This window comes from Ursus arctos, unplaced genomic scaffold (genome assembly GCF_023065955.2).
Source record: "Ursus arctos isolate Adak ecotype North America unplaced genomic scaffold, UrsArc2.0 scaffold_3, whole genome shotgun sequence".
Taxonomy (NCBI): Eukaryota; Metazoa; Chordata; class Mammalia; order Carnivora; family Ursidae; genus Ursus; species Ursus arctos.
Window position 1 is genome coordinate 54,504,164 of NW_026622985.1, and position 18,231 is coordinate 54,522,394.

Sequence of the window (18,231 nt, forward strand, 5' to 3'; positions counted from 1 at the left end):
ATTTGGATAACTAATATAAACCATGACAAGGGCGATTAATAGTGTTTATAAACACACTTCAAACTTGTATACATGATCTCAGCTCTCACCTACAGATTTCTTTGTATTTTTTTTTAAGGGTAATTTGTAAGTTGACAATTACAAGGTTATCAACTCGTGCTGTGTGTAGTGTTTATGTATTAGAAGTATGGACTGGACATATTGAAGCATGATTTGTCGGAGAGAGTGTTGACTGGAAGGAAGTCTGGTGAATTGAGTTCTGGCTCTGCCACTAGCACATACTTAAAGGTAGCTGCCGAGCCCTCTGGACTTCATTTTCCTCATCACTGCAATAAGAAGATTGCATACAGAATGCAGAATGTCTTTAAAGGTATTAATAAGTGTTGTTTAAAAAAAAAAAGGAGGTAGGTTGAAGGTTTCCATGGTCAGTTACATTTTAGACACATTGCATTAAACAAAATTTAACATTAATTTTTTTCTGCAAGACTTGTCAGTGTCTTTCATATATTAATATACACTGTGAATCTCTTAAGTATTTGTGTGTGAGAGGGGCCGGGGGTGGGGGTTTCAGTATGCAGTTTCCTTAAACTGATTTGAAGAAGAGAATCTAAAATTCTATGATTTTTGAATCTGTAATACTTTGGATCTCTTCCCAGAATGAATAAGGGGCACTTGCTCTCACCCTAGGTGTTCCTGAGGTAGGGTGTGAGGAATGTGTGAGTATCACTAAGTAAGAAGGATTCCCCTTCAGAGAGCAAGTTCTACGAAGAGGCAGGGAGTGTGGTACTAAGTTTAAATCTTAGTTTCACTGCTTACAAGATAAGTGACCCGGGAATAGGTCACTTAACCTGATGGAATTTCTTTCTTCATTTATAACGGGAGGATAATGATACAACATGAGGCCAGGTGTGAAGTGCTGATGAAGTCACTGCATGTTCCCTCAGCCTGGAAGGGTCTTTGCTTTTCCCCTTCCAATGTCTTTTTGCTTGGCGAATTCCTACTGCTTAGTCAGGACTCACGTTACGTGTCCTATGCACTGATGACTGAGGTCGACTCTGAGCACACCCACTACAAGTCGGGTTCCCTTTCCGCAGCAAGACCCACGAGCAACCTCCTATCCCCTCATGCCTTTCTGGCAGCACTTCTCCCTCTGCTCTGCATGGTTGGTCGCCAGTCTGTCTGTCCCTCTGTTCAGGCAGAAGCTCCTGGAGGGTGAGGACTGCGTTTCCTCTCTGCCTCCTACCCCCCACCACCCAGCAGCAGCCTCTAGCCTGATATGGGGCACATTCTGGAGGCGATGTTGAATTCCTGCCATGGGGTGGGTGACGGGCCGCAGAGCCTCTCAAAGCCTCTTTCCTGTGGCAGAACCAGCAAAAGTAGAAGAGCTGGGGAGCGGGAGCAGGTAATTCAGAGATGTTTACCTCCTTGAACTTGGAAACTTTGGTCGTCCTGAGGGTGCATGGGAACCCTCTGTTACGGGGCCTCGTTTCTCATTTCCTGTCTGTAGTAGGCCTTGAGACGGTAACATAATTGTCCATTCGTGACGTCTGCATGGCAGTCAGTAAGTGCTTGGCTCGAGATTACTTTTTTCATTGATCCTCGAGACCATTGAATGAAACATTCTGATAAAATATTTCTTTTAGACAACTTGTTTTTTTTTTTTTAAGATTTTATTTATTTATTTGACAGAGAGAGAGAGACAGCCAGCAAGAGAGGGAACACAAGCAGGGGGAGTGGGAGAGGAAGAAGCAGGCTCCCAGTGGAGGAGCCTGATGTGGGGCTCGATCCCAGAACGCCGGGATCACGCCCTGAGCCGAAGGCAGACGCTTCACGACTGCACCACCCAGGCGCCCCTAGACAACTTGTTTCTGATAAGACACTGTGCCCATTGTGGTCTGTATACATTAGAGTGACATCCGAAAACTGGTGGGTGATTTCGAGTGGAAAGATTTGACTGTGTGGACAGGTTAGCATTTTCTCCAAATGTCTGGGCTCTGTCATATAACCCTATATGATGGTGAAGCCCAGACTGACTTTTAAAGAGGAACTGAAAAGTAATTTAGAGTTTTACTAAAGTCTCCTAAAAAACACTGAAGGAATCTAATTTTAAGTCCCAAACTTTCTGTTTCTCTGTCTCTCTTTCTCTAGGTAACACACACACACACACACACACACACACACACACCCCTCACATTCTTTGTCAGTTTGTTTTGAAACTTCTGACAACTTCAGTGACTGTCCAAACTTCCAAATCACAGCCCACACTGGCTCTTGTCTTTCTTCCCCTCTTCTCTATCTTGTCATATCCATCCCTTGCTCTCCTCTCGTAAATTGGTGACAGCAATCTCCAATCCTCTTGGTTCCTGCCCTCACTAATTCCCATCTGCACAGCCAGAGCTCTTGTAGTCGGGCAAAGACTTCTTCTGCGGAGCGGGGGCCGGGGGCTGGGTGGGGGGTGTGGATGTGGGTGTGCTGGGGGCGGAGGGTGGGAGACATCTGGCTCTTCTCACAAGGTATTTTTCTCCCATCACAGAAGTGAGCAGAGGAAGCCCCTAGTCTACCCCTGCCAATACGGCTCCCTAGAGCTCCTAATTTCTTTTAGGTCCAATACTAACAAACGGTAGTTTGCATCCCCTTTTTACTTTCCTCTCTGTAGGTCTGTCTACCAATTTCATCCTCTGACCTTCGGGGGAATTCACCTAAAGCCACGATGTGAAAATCGACCTTGTTTCTAAGGACCATTGGAGAAAGAGACTGTGACCTTTGGTCATCCACTACAAGGATCAACATGGATATAATGTGCCTCATGCTACCTGTGAGGCCCAGTCTATGGCCGGATCACTTGAGCTCAGGGTCAATGTGTCAGAAGCCTGGGTGAGGCCAGGGAAGGGCAGAAACTTTGCCTATGGATCGAGCATGCCCTCCAAGCACAGAAATTGTGAACTCGTACAAGCGAGGTGGGACTGTGCAGAATCTGGACAGGGGCAGGCACCATGTCGATGGGTTGGATGCAGCCTACAGGGGGGTTTAGAATGTGTATATGTATATATACATACACATATATATATGTATATATTTTAATATATAAATTATATATTTATATACACATTATATATACATATATGTATAAATATAAAATAAATATAAATAATAATAAATAAAAATAAATATATAATTTATATATTAAAATATATATTTGTATTTATAAATATATATTTATATTATAAGTATATATTATATATTATATTAATATATTATATATTATAATATACATTTAATTATATATAATTAAATATTAATTATATATTATAATTATAAATATATGAATTATATATTTATATATAATGTGTATATATAAAGTATATATAATGTGTATATATATAAAGTATATATATAATGTGTATATATATAAAGTATATATTTATTAGATTTTATTTATTTATTTGACAGAGTGAGAGATAACAAGTGAGAGAGAGAGAGAGCACAAGCAGGGGGAGTGGCAGGCAGAAGCAAAGGGGAGGGGCGCCTGGGTGGCACAGCGGTTAAGCGTCTGCCTTCAGCTCAGGGCATGATCCCAGAGTCCTGGGATCAAGCCCCACATCAGGCTCCTCTGCTGGGAGCCTGCTTCTTTCTCTCCCACTCCCCCTGCTTGTGTTCCCTCTCTTGTTGGCTGTCTCTCTCTGTCAAATAAATAAATAAAATCTTAAAAAAGAAAAAAAAAGAAGAAGCAGAGGAGAAGCAGGGTGCCCACAGAGCAGGGAGCCCTACACCGGGCTCCATCCCAGGACCCCGGGATCATGACCTGAGCTGAAGGCAGACGCTTAACCGACTGAGCCACCCAAGCGCCCCATAGAATACAACCATATTTTATTTGAAAAAAAAAAAACAAAAACAGAAACAAAAGAATACATCCATATTTTATTTGCAAAAAAACAAAAACAAAACCTTTTCTTTCCTAGTTGAAATGTTCTCAACATGACCATTTCTTCCTAAGTTTTGCTGTAATAATTTATGGTCCTTTTCTGAATCGAGTTTGTCCACCACTGTGGTAAATAGCAGACCTCCAAATGCAAACACGACGTTTTTGTGAGGGTTTCGACAGCAAGGTGGATTGTGAGCAATTTAACGTAAGGCTGTCTCAGTGCAGGCGAGGTGCCCGTGGAGCGCGTGCAGCCGGCCCCCCAGAGGAGCAAAAGACGTAGCCATAGTCAACATGTATTGAATTGTGCCACTCTTCTGACCCCGAAGAGAACCAGGAAAAGATAAAAGGATGGTGAAGGCAGGTGAATTATACTGTCTATGTCAGAGGAAAGGAGTCTGTTTTGAAATAGAATGTAAGTAAATCAGGAGCTGGAGTTATGTAGAGAACACTGTCATTATAATAAAGAGAGCCCAAGGAGCTCCAATGAGCGAGAAATCGATGTCTCTTTCAGGAACTCTCCTGCACAGGTAGGCAAGCCCTGCCCCAGGAAATCATTCAGGGACCCAGGCCGGCGGGGTGGCCCTGCCATCCTTGACGAGTGCTTTCCAACACTGCCCCATTCTCTCCTATGTCTAGCTCATAAGACGGAAAGGCGAGAACAACTGGGGCAAAGCACCTTTTAATTAATTTATTTAATTAATTTATTGCATTTTAATTTATTTTGATGTTTTTGTCAATAGAAATTCTCAAGCACACACCCATGTAAAGATAATGGAGTGTAAGATACCCCATATGCCCATCACTCAAAGTCACCTTCCTGTGGTGGAACTTGTAAGATTTACGTCCTCCAAATACGCCTTCCCCCTTTGCTATATTACTTTTAATCAAATCTCAAACCCCCTTAAGAAGCTATCTGAAAGTTGCAGACATCGCTGCGTCGCTTGGTAACAACTCAGTCACCTGGCCACATCTGGCTGTAGGCAAGGCTGGGCAGACTGTCTGGGGGCGGCTGTATGCCCAGGGTGGAGGAGGAAATGCCACACTTGAGGTCACAGGATTTGGGGCGGGAGGGGGGTCCTTGAGAGGGGCCACAGAGATTGAAGTGAAATCTCTCAAGGAACACTAAGGACATTTCGAGACTGCAGTAAAAACTAAGTGATGACAACTGCATACCGAAACCCTGTGAAAGGCTATCGGGAGCCTGACGCTCTTGAATTTTTAGCAAATGCAACATTTGCTGAACGAAAACAGAACAGCAAAATGAAGCGGCTTAGAAAGGCATCACAGGATCTTGCTTTTTTCTCACCTGTGTAAAATTAGCTGAGATAATGATTTTGGAGGAGAGTCAATATATATGTAAATTATGAAGATGGTTTATTTGCTTCTGCTGTTGGAACCCTGTCTTGTAAGGTGTTAAAAGGTGTATGTGTGTTTAATACCTTAAGTATCTTCTGGTAATAAAAAGAACAAGACACCGCAGAACTTAAAATGAGCAAAAGAACTGGTTTAAACTAGTTTAATGAATCAATTCATGCCAAGAAACATTTATGGAGCTTGTAGTATATTCTAGGGTTGTCCTGGGTCTCCGGGATACGATGATAACAGACAGTCCTTGTTCTCAGGGGCTCTCCCTCGGAGGGCAGATACGCACGCAAGCATCTAACCATAATGCAAAACAGAATGCCCTGGGTGCCACAGTCGAGGGTAGTGGGCACCCACTGTTCTACCTGTCCACTGTCCATGCCCTTCCTGCAAGTGTCTTGCTTTTCCTCAGGGGCCACCACTCTTCACTCTTAGTTCGCAGGGGAGCGGATTCAGCCTCCATGCCTGGCCCGTCAGAGCAACGGCTTTTCCTGTGCCCAAAGTGATTGGCTTGGGAGTGGGTACATGACTCTAACAGAACCAATGCTTTTTGTGCAGTTACAGAGAAAAGAAACTCTCTTTCATGCTCTGGAGTGACTGGACAAGCGTGTAACCCTGGAACTCTGGGATGCCATCTTGCCACTGTAAGGGGAGCCTGCCTGAGAATGAGGCCCCACGAAAGAGAACAGAGGTGAGAGAGAAGAAAATGGGGTCTTGATGGCATCATCGTAAATCTCTTAAATACGTCCCACCTCAAGCCCTGCAGGAAGCACTCCATTCACCAATTTATTCATTCCTTTACTCACTGGCTCACTTTCCTGGCATTGCTGCCTTTAATACCTATAACATGTGTAGGAGTACGTACCATTATCCCCAGTGTAGAGATGACCCTACTGCTAATTAATGGAAGAGTTGGAATTGAACTCAGGTCTGTTTCTAAATCCTACGTCATTTCCCTATATGATTTCCCTAGACACCGCTGTTAAGAAGAAAATAGCTGTTATTGATCAACCCATTCTCTTAGCACCTAGAATAGCGCACTTGCTCCGAAGGTGTCCCTTACACACTTATTTACTGTGTATTTGTGATGTAGGGGAGGGTGGTGCTGTTAACCAGAGCTGGGAGCACGCAGGAGGTCAGGAGGAAGTGGAGGGAGGGTGAATTCAAGTGTGGCGGTGACGACTTGAAGAGATGGTGTGTTTGGAGGTGCCAGTGTGGGGTTGGAATCAGCAGAGAGGTCAAAGGTGGAAATTCGGAAACTGTCTGAGAGGAGATCGACAGAGGTCATCTCTGCACACGTGTCTGGTCAGTGAGGCCTGCCTTGACCCCAAAATTGCAATCTCCTCTGGACTCCCTTACCATGTTCCTCCCTATCCCTCTTCTCTGCGTTATAGTCTCCACTGCCTATATCCACGTTACTTATCTATTTGTTTTTATCTGTCTTCTCTGCACCTACCCAACAACATAAACTTAATTTGTGCAGGGAGCTCACTGTTCACTGTGCTATCCCCTGTGGCCACACTCGTGCGTCACACACAGGAGGTGCCCAAAAGACACCTGTTGAATGAATAAATGAAGGAATCGAAGTGGATGAGACTGCTCACTGATGGTGGAAATTGAGAGAAGGGGACAGAAGGCCAAGGAAGAGGAAGTCTTGGAAGAGACTGAGAAAGTATATGAGGCAGAAGGCAAATCAATAAAGAACAATTCTCCAGAATAAAGGAAGTAGAGGGTTTCAAGAAGGCAGGAGTGGGCAGCAGGGTCAGATGTTGCTGAAAGGAAAAAAAAATGGCCGCTTCCATTACCTTTGGAAAGAATTCTCTTTGGTAAGGTTGCTCGGCAGCATAATGTGGTGACACATCTCAGTAGATCATGAGAATTTGAGTTCCAGTCCTGTCATTTATTAGTGATGAAAATGTCTGAACATCTGAGTCTTGAGTTCTTAATCCGTGCAACGAGTATAATAGCGATCCTACCTCAGAGCGTGATTGTGAAGGTGAGTGGAATTAATGCATGCGAAATGCATGTTACTGATTGGCAGTGAGTAGAATAAACATATAGGAATAAAGAAAGTCATGAAAATTCCTATAACCATTATTATTTGGGACTAATTGATTTCAAGACAAAAAAAAATACATGATGAGTCCTGCTGTCATTTTTCAATTACCATGCATACTCATTTGAAACGTAGTACGTTGTATTTACGAATTCGAATTTGGGGCATTTTCTTCATCATGCCTGATTCGGTTTTCCATGCCCCTCCTTGCTCAGGCTGCTTATGCAAATACACAACCCCAAGCCAAGAGGCAACATTTCAGCTCCCTGTCAATTGGGCTGGAGAGCTGCATGCAACCATTCCCTTCCCCTGCCCCCTCCCAGGGCATATTGTTTCCCACCCTCTGTAGCCAGGAGGGTGCATTTCTCATGTCTTTCTAGAAAATCACTGATTATATTTATGCATTTTATATTTAGCCTTTTATGTAGTAGGCTTTGAGTTAGATTTAGTCCCGGTGCCTGAAAATTCAACGTTTTCTCAATATTTTCTTCCAAAACCACAACCATATTTGGCAGCAAAGAAGATGAGGGATGAATAGGCTTCCATGTTGCTTGGTTATAGATATGGAGATGCTGGCAGAAATTTGCAAGCATTTGCATATATACAATTGTCTGTCTGATGTTTGCTTCCATGCTTGCTCTCCTCCTCTGCCCCCTGTTCTCTTTGTGCAGCGAATTACTAATACAAATACAGATAATGAAATTTCTGATCCCAGCCTGCAAAGCAGACGCACATTTTGGAAGGTATCTGGGGAAAATGGATAGGCTCTCTTGATCTTGTTGCTTTATCCAGACAAGGAAACGAAGAGGAGAAAGTAATTACAGGGACTTGTCTTTGAAGGGAGAATGAGTGGCATTGACAGGATTTCCTTTCAGAGAATCTTGTAGAGATGCTATTTTCTTGTTAATACCAATAGGTATTTCCTTTGAAATAGAGTTTACTTATTAAAATGTGTGTTCAGCAGATGGGACGCTGTCCACAGAAAGCAGAACAAGTTCTGTCCTTGGGGCTTCAGAACAGAGTGGGTCTAGAGGCAGGTGAAGTTTGTCCCCAAGATAGGGCAAATCCTGGAGGCAGCAGGAAAGTAAATTTACCACGGAAACCATCTTTTGGTCAGTCACTGCTCCTGCATACTCAGGAGCCGCCAGTTTCTTAAAGCAGAAGCGAGACATTGTTGGGTAACCGGAGGTGGTGTGCCTTGGGGGCCCCGATTAGGTGGCTGTAATAGCAGGAACACTCAGCTTGCCTGACTTCAGAATGTTCTCATTAGCTATTAGAAAGTCCCCTGGAGGAAAGAGCTGAAAAGCAACTTTAATTGGAAATATTTCAGGGTAACGAACAACATTTTCTTATTCCTATCCCTGCGAGTGGACCCGAAGTTGATACTCTGGTAGGCAAGCAACTAAAATTAAACCTATGTTTTTTTAAACAAACAATCAAATGAATACACAAGAAGTTCTCCTTGTCGATGGACTATATGATTTATGGTGTAACACGATCACCTTCTGTTCCAAAAATGTGTGCCAACTCTTGACTTCTTTTTAAATAATCTTTGATTTTACCTATCGTTGACCTTTTATCATATGTCATGCATTAAACACCAATTCTGTTTGTGTGAGCGGGTTTCTAAATGACCCAAGTTTGCGCTGACAGCTGTACGAAAAGAACAAACGTTTGCTTTTTATTTCATGTAGATATGTGCTTGCTGTCAAATAAGACAGGGTTAAAGACACTAAGATTTTGTCTTTCACAGCTCACTAAGGGACAGCTAATCTATAGAAATAATTTCAGATGTAGAACTGCAGTGTGGAAACACAGACCTCCCACTAGTTGAAATGACATTAGTAGAAAAAAAACTTAGCTGAAGAGGGTTATGAAATGTTTATTTTGTCATACAGCTTAAAATATATTGGGAATAGAATTTTAAAAAGAGAAATGGTTTAGAAAACTGTTCTAATAGCTATTACTCTATTGGAAATTAGTTCAGTGGTATAACATTTTAAGTAGACATATATGAAATGATAGAACTTTACAGAACGGTGTTAAGTAAAAACCATTGATAGTATTATTGTAGGTCAGGCAGATTCATTCCTTGACATCACTCAAGGAATCGATTAAAGAACTCACTGGGCACTATCTGGGTGCTTCGCTTTCTTTCTGTTCTATGATAACATAGCCTTCGTAGCCCATAATGAGGTAAGTAGAGGTACACTCTTACCACTGCAGTTCTGTGGTGAGAGTAAATGAAAGAAAATTTCTCTTAAAAATGAAAACAGTGTTCATCCTAATGGCGCTGTTGGACTATACACTGTGGAGATTTAAGCTAGTATGTGGAATTCATCTGCAGATATAATGGCTACCAATCTGAGTATGAAATATTAATTATGTACCATATTGCTTCTCTTTGGATTCGTGCTGTCTGCCATTTTAGGTGGTGCTGTGGACTGATTCTCCCCCCGACTCATTTCCTGTTTCATGACGCCTACCGTGCAGTATTGCTGGGATACGTCAGCCGAGGCGCTGCCTTACTGGAATGACCGTTGTCCCCACTTTCCTTTACGCAATGAAGAATGAACTGTTCAGGTACAGCCATCTGCCTTATACAATGTATTTTATAACACAGAAGGAGAATTTTAATAAGACCTCCAAGGGGTCCGCTGCCATTTTTAGAGGGAAGGTCTCCTGCAGAGGAAGTGCATGGAACCTCTCAAGAGAAAGCTGTTGAAAACACCCCCAGTGAGAGGAACGGGTGTCATCCCATTTTATTGTCTACCTGTCACCACAGCCCTTGCATGATTCTGACAGGCTGCTCTTTTCTCTTGTAGCCAGTGCTGCTTAATGTCATTTTCTTGGTTGAACATCTTTATTTCTGACTTGTTACAAACCATTAACTAGTTTCCAGGTCTCAGTGTCCGGGATACTTTTGACTAGTAAGTCATTTGGCATAACAAGGTTTCCCTTTATCTTCTTGCGAAAGAAGATCTCTACATGAAATGATCAATGTTCCAATTTTTATGAATCCTAGCAGATAGGAAGCGCCTGTCATCGGATGCAAGGCATCTTTTCTGAAGGCATACTCTACTTCATTTAATGGAACTTGACAGACACACTAGGTAACCATTACACTGTAGAAAGCTTCGAACAGTCGAGGGGAAAGCAGAGCATTTTACAAATATACTTAACTTGTGATGGTTTCAAATAAACATAACAATACTGTTTTTAATTAGATTTCGCGGAGGAAATGTTTTTACACATAAAATCCTTTGGATATATTTTAAAAAATGTTCAGTAGTTTAACAGTTGTCGGTCTCCATAAACACACTTCAAGCGTTCGTTATGTGTAACATTTTGCTAAAATGAAGACTGGCTGCTTTGGGGGTTGATATTAAAAATAATATAGACAGACGTGTGGCTTGATGACTTATTGCTAAAACATGAGGAAAACGTAGACTTTAGTTTGCTTTTGGCATAAAGCTAGCCACACATGAAATTAATGTACTTAAAACTTTAGACGATCTTTTCCTAAATTACGTCATATCGTTCAATTTTAAAACTACACTTGTAAGAAAATGTACTTAAATGTTATGTGCAAACCTATTAATGCAGTGTTGTCATAGCTAAACCCTAAATAGGAATATTTATTTATCCTTGCCTAATTAATGGATTAAGGAGACTTTGGTTTAATTTTTTTTTAAGTAAGCTCTACACCCAATGCAAGGCTCGAACTCATGACTCTGAGATCAAGAGTCACGTGCTCTGCTGACTGAGCGGGCCAGGCACTCTGGATCAAGGAGATTTTAAAAATCAGTGACTGGGGTGCCTGGGTGGCACAGCGGTTAAGCGTCTGCCTTCGGCTCAGGGCATGATCCCGGCGTTATGGGATCGAGCCCCACATCAGGCTCCTCTGCTGTGAGCCTGCTTCTTCCTCTCCCACTCCCCCTGCTTGTGTTCCCCCTCTCGCTGGCTGTCTCTCTCTCTGTCAAATAAATAAATAAAATCTTAAAAAAAATAAATAAATAAAATAAATAAATAAAAATCAGTGACTGACCCAGCCACTCCAGTTTCGGTGCTCTCTCTTAGTGAAATAGTCCAGCACGTGCACAAGCATGTACGTTCAGTGTATATGGCGCTGTTTTTTAATTGTGAAAAATCGGAGACAGCGTAACCATCTGTTAATGAGGGAGGGGATAAGTGGACTGTAGCGCCTCTATAAAATGGAGCGCTATACTGTCATTTAAACTCTGAGCTACCAATGCATGTGCTGATACAGGGCTTGTCTTTGATAGACTGTTGAGTGAATAAAGCAAATCACAGCACAGTATGTAGTGTGATACCATTGTTGAGGGTAGGGGGAACTCTTCCTCCCCATCTCCTCTATCTTGAGATGAGCCGAGAACAGTCTGGAAGGATACTCATCAGACAACCTCTGGGTGTGAAAGCATGGGGGGAAATAAGAAAGCCCTGATCTTTTTGCTTTATATACCTCTATATTCCTTGAATTTAGATTCTCTAATGTTTTTAGACGCTATGACCTCACTTGACAATCTAATTAAATAATTTAAAGAGGAAATCTAATGTCATAAAAAGGATGGGATGAAACGAGATAAATGTAGCTACTTGAAATTTCTAACAAAGAAGCATGGCTTCCTTCCATTCGGTTAGCTCTGGCACTTGGAGCATTTGTGTCTCTGTGTATTTTAACGGAACCTCGAAATCCGGGTGCACATGCTGTCAACCCCGGGTGTATGTCATTCCAGGCAGTGGCAGTGGTCCTCAGTTGGTTTCTTGGTGCTGTATTTCCAATCAGCTCATAAATTATTAATAGTACATGTGTAGGTCAGAGACACACTAACCCTGACAATCATTCCATAATATTCTCCCTTTAGCATTAGAAGAGAAGAGAAGGGAGTAATCAATATGCAACATCGGAGGTACATTTCGCATAGATATGGTATATGCACTTAGAAAAAAAGAGTCAGATCTTTACAAAAACCTGTCAGCCTGGCATTAATCTTGTATTATGAATAATGTGGCTATCTATGAATCTTTAATATTTTTTAAATGATGAAATTGTATGGTGTGCTCTACCAAAGCAAATTTGATAAAATGTGAGAATAGTTTGATCAATGAAGATGTTGATATACTTGAATAAAAAAATTTTAAACCCAGCTCATTAAAGCAGAAAAAGCAACAGCTCTACTGTGACCTCAGGGTAAATATTCAGCCCCAAGAAATGTAGTTCTACCATTATCCATAACGGCTGGATATTATTCTTTATACAAATTATAAAATTATTGTTTGGTTAAAACCATCATCTCACAAGACAAGAAGTTTTGCTAATATACTACCAGTAACCAATATGGTGCTGTCTCCTGGCTCATAATAAAACCCATATTTGAGGGGCGCCTGGGTGGCGCAGTCGTTAAGCGTCTGCCTTTGGCTCAGGGCGTGATCCTGGCGTTCTGGGATCGAGCCCCACATCAGGCTTCTCCGCTGGGAGCCTGCTTCTTCCTCTCCCGCTCCCCCTGCTTGTGTTCCCTCTCTCACTGGCTGTCTCTCTCTCTGTCAAATAAATAAATAAAATCTAAAAAAAAACCCCAAAACTCATATTTGAAAATGCCTAACAAACACACAGATTAATGTTTCATATATAAGATACAGCCATGCTCCAGAAAGATTACGAATCCAGTGGCATGTTAGAAACACTGTTATATTCATTTTTCCCCCCATGAAGTAATCCTGGAATAATTTGTTCCAGGTTTAATTTTCAGTGAAAGTAAGAAAAGTAGATCAAGAACTTTGCTTATGAAATTTGCCTAATGAAGAGATTTTAATCAGTGCTTGTTGAACTGAAGATAAAAATATAGTTTGTTTCTACAGATTTGAGGAGAATTAACATGTATCTGATTGTTAATATTTGATTCTTGTTTAATTATTTATGATATCAAGGAATGAATCTGTCAAGTAAATAATGAAATGCGTACATGCAGCATATGTAATTAGGTTAGGTGCATAAATCCAAAGTGTTCACTTTATAGTTGTCAGTGTAAAATTTATTAATAATGAGAAATGTTAAGTGAAGAAAATTCTTAACACAGTCTACCTCATTAGTGTGGATTATAGCAATGGTTGGTCAAAGAACAAGAGGAAGCAAGAGATGAAGGGGAGAAATTAGGCTTCATTTTCTTAGTCGTGCTTTGATTGTTTAAACGTACTAGTGAACTGGAGCACATTTTCCTTTCTGCTGTTTAGAAATGTACCATTTGAACCAATAAGTTGTGGGTTTGAGTGAATGCCACAAATGGAATAATTCTATAATGAAAAAATATAGGCCCGGGGTTTCTAAACCCAAATTATCGAAGGGGGGAAATTCAACTAACATGGAGAAGTAAACACCCACTTTTATGACTGAACTGAAAGATTCTATTCTTAAAATTTGGCTTTAAATTCACCGTGATGGTACTATGATGGCCAAAAATGCATTACATCTGTGCTCTGCTGTTTGTCCCTTTCTTCTCACGCTGAGAGGGAGTAGAGGAGAGAAGCCCCTTGTCAAGGACGTTCCTTGCACCCTGGGTTTGCCTGGGCTGCTGGGACATGTAATGAAACAGGCACTTGAGGAGACTGTGGGTACCTGTGGGTTGGGATGTCTGCAGTACCGGGCTGGGCGGTGAAAGTACACCTGGAGGATATAACCCAGACCCTGCCCCTGTGGGGACCTGGCTGAGTGGGTCCCACCTACTCTTCCCTTCAAGATTTATTTATTTGGGGCATGGGGAGAGGTTTGAGGAGTGGGGAGGGAGGGACAGAGGGGGAGAGAGAGGGAGGAGGAAGCAGACTCCCCACTGAGTGCAGAGCCCGGTGTGGAGCTTGATCCCTGGACCCTGAGATCAGATCATGACCCGAACCGAAATCAAGAGTCGGAGGCTTAACCCATGGAGCTGCCCAGGTACCTCAGAGCTTACTCTTATCCAGGTGTTTGACTTGATAACCTGGTTAGAGTTAGTTCTGTCCTTAACATTAATCATTAATAGCATGGAGTGGTGTAGAGGATAGTCAACCAGAAAACAAAATGATGAGATCCTACTCTGCCACTGACTGGCCTGGCAACTTCCAGAAAGTTCTTTGAACTCTAGGGCCTCACTTTCTTCACTTACCAGATTAGAGGGCTGTGATTCCAACTCTTACGGTCTACGAGTCACAGAGTTGATGCTGACATACCTCCGATTTTGTGCAAGCAGTTCCACGAGCTTCTTGGGAAAAAAAAATGGGGGAGGGGGTAGTATTATTATACGAACATTCATCATCTGACTGGGTATTGTTATAGAGGCAGTTATACATTTATTAGAAGATGGAAGATATCATCATAAAAGGAAGTCCATGTATTATTTTAGTAAATGATAGGGATCTAACTACGGCTGTCACTAAAGAATTTCTTGCCTCACACATATGAAAGTTAAAAAAAGAATTGGAAGGCCTATTTAGGGCAAGGAAGTGACTTTATAAAACAAAGAATGTTACGTTGTGATTTCCTACCTGCCCTGATTAAAAGGGGGGATGCTTATTTAAGAATGTTATCCTCAAAAGCTTCTGTGATTTACAGGTTTTCCAAAGGGTAATAGTCTGATGGTGAATAATCCACTTATCAAATTATTTGCAAAATCAAAGGAATTATTTGCTATCCTCCTGACCTTAATTCTCAGATGTCTACAGCCTAAAGAATTTAGGGCAGAAATGGCTTAATACAGTCAAGCATTAATGTTATAAACGGCAAACCCCTATGTGGCGTTTATAACACGGCTAGTTATTTAGGAAAAAACAAAGCAAAAGAGCAAACATGATTTCGCCACCCACTAAGAAAATTATCAGTGGAATTAGCCAATAAATTTGCTACTGACTAAACTAATACACACCATTTTGAACACATATTTTGCAGAAAGAACAACTATAAGAATAATCTAAATGTGACTATTTCTGACTTTCAAATAAACCCTCATAAGTTGCACGAAAGAGATAATTTCAGTTGCCTACCCACCAATCCTCCCTTTTTCCTTGGGAATCACTCCTCTCCTCACCCAGTTCAGAATCTTGAGAAAAATAGTTTTTTTTTTTTAAGCCAATAAGCTTTCAGAGGGCTTGTATGCATAATAGATGACTGGGAGACTAGCTAAAATTTACTTTTGTTTTGATATTCCTGTCCTATCCCCTGCCTCTCACCGCCCCACCCCCAATATAACTCAGGGATAAAGCCTGGTTAGTCATCAGTGATGATAATCTTATCTCTCTTGCCAGTAAAAGTTTAGAGATAGGCATGGGATCCAATTCTGGCTAATAGTCTCCTGAGATGATTTTCTGGTATAATTTTCCTACTCTTCAGAAGAAATTAAAGGTAAGAACAGTCCCACTTTTTTGGCTGGTCTTTAGCGTATCTTGAGGTGATGCCTGGAACTACGGTAGCCATTTTGAGACCCTGAGGAGAACTAGCTAAGGATAAGGTCAACAAGCTGAGGATGGCTTGGGTCCCTGACAACACTAAACATTATGGAGCCACTGAATTAATCAGCCTCAGCACCTGCCCCCTTGAGACTTCCTACACGAGATAGTACATTTTCCTTGTTGCTTGAACTAGTAGGGACAGGTTTTCTATTACTTACCTCAAAGTCATCCTAATGAAAACAAGAGGTCCAAGAAACTTTATTTCATCACATATGAGACCATCCTTCAGTTGGGAGTGAGGTTTATACATTCTGCTGATAATGTTTATAACCTATTTGATTTGCTTGCCCAATAATATTAGGCCTATGCTATTTGGGCATGTGCATTATTTTAAGAATACTGGGTGTCAATACACTCAAGACACATGCTAAATATTACTGAGAACAAACACTAGGTAACAAAATTTTGTGTCACTAAATATGAGGAATGGGAAAGGATTTTTTGGAAGAGGTGGTATTTAATCTGGACCTGGAAAGAGCAGTGGTATTTGAATAGTTGGAGATGGGGTTCAAGGGCATTCTAGACGGTATGGGCGATGGTAGACAGATAAGGCTAGAGCTGGTTGGGTACAGATGGTGGCACGTCTTGAATGTCTTGCTAATGAGTCAGGGCTTCTTTTCCTCAGCGGAGGGAAATATGAGAGATATTGGAGCCAGTCACCATATTGATTCTGGATGGATTGTTATAGAATGTATTTTGTATATTTTTTTTGCATATTTTAATGAAAAGTGTGCAAGGTTTTAATGAAACAAACAATAAAAATCAACTTTCCATTCTAATTTTCTTCTATGTTTTAAAGCAGCTGCCAAAGGAAACTACTAAGTGACTGCTTAAGTAGCCATTGTTTTTGAAAATGTCCAAAACCAGATACAAATTCTCTAAAGAGACTGCTTGAGGGCCAGCAGAGAACATTTCAAAGCTCAAACACCTGCCTGTGTGTGTGCAGGACACTTAGATGGAGGTCTGATGCTCCGGGAGGGAAGAGATGCCTTGCCTGTATAAGCAAAGGACTGTCTTAAAGGCAAAAGGAGTTGGGGAAAAGCTGCCTAGGGCCTTGAGGCCGAATGAGGTTGGAGGTGAGTGCCTAGGAAGAGGAGTTGGAAGTGTGAGGTTCCACTTTAAGTATCTGGAGTAGACCCTCTTCAGTCATTTTACTGATGAAGAGAAAGAGAACACGGAAGAGACATGACCAAATTTCTGGGGTTTTTCATTTGTTTACTTGTTCATATTTTCTCTTGTTCCAAAAAGGATTTAGCTGAAACATAACCCTGAATAAACATGAGGCAGCATGATTTCACTGCCTGTAGAGATGGGAATAGAATGAGACTTTCCTAAACTTTAGCTTTCTTACTAAGTGTACTGAGGAGGCCGGGAAGCTGAAGGGACTCCATTTTAGAACGGCTCCCTCTCTACTGGTTTTCTGCTAGGACCTACTTACTCATGTTCCATATTTTGCCTCTGAATAAACCAAAGAAGCTTTGTTCCCATTTCCAGGGGGAAGCAAGACCATTAATCATTCTCTGAGTTTTGTCCTAGGCTTCAAAACACGGAAGAAGAGCCGGGTCCCTAGCACGTTCCCAGACATTCGCTTCAAACAAACCTCAGCTGACGCTGGCATCAACACCCCCACCTTTGGTAGTTTATGAAATAATACCTATTGCTCACATGACACCAGCCTTTGATTGGACCCTGTCCTCGATTCCTGAAGGAACACATGGCCTGGACCCCTTCCCAGTATAACCCCCTCACCCCAAGTGATGACGAGACTCACTCTCCTTTCCTTCCTGAGTCTCCCAGACACCCTGTCTGCTACCCTCTGTCACTCAGGCTATTCAATAAACTGCTTTCACTCTCTCTGGCTTGCGTTTGATTTCTATCATGTATGAAGCCGGGGACCCTCTTGGCTGGTCCTGTGGGACCCTCCCTCTGGGTCTTTGGACTTGGCCTGCCCACACCACTGATACTTGCAAATCTCTCTCCACAGAAAGTAGTTTTGCTGCCTGGCTACTCCATGGCTACCGGGAGGTAGACACCGTCAAACTATACACAGCACCAAGATATCATCCGGCAGGAGAAATGGGAATCGCTTCTGTGTGTCCCTTTTTCGGAGCAAGGAAGCACTTCCCAGAACCCCCCAGCAGATGTCCCCTCCCATGACATTGGCCAGGACTGGGCACATGTTCTTTTCTGAACCAAGCCCGTGACAAAAGAAGGGGTTGATTGTAACAGATTTGGGATTTACTCCTGGGCCATAAGTGAGAGGACTGTCTTGGAGGGGTTGGGGAGTTGAAGGAAGGGGGTGCAGAACAGCAGTGCCAGCTGCAGGAAAGGCACGTAAAATGAATATTGCAGAATGACTGAGAACACAGGCTCTGGAGGGAGCAGGCCTACTTTC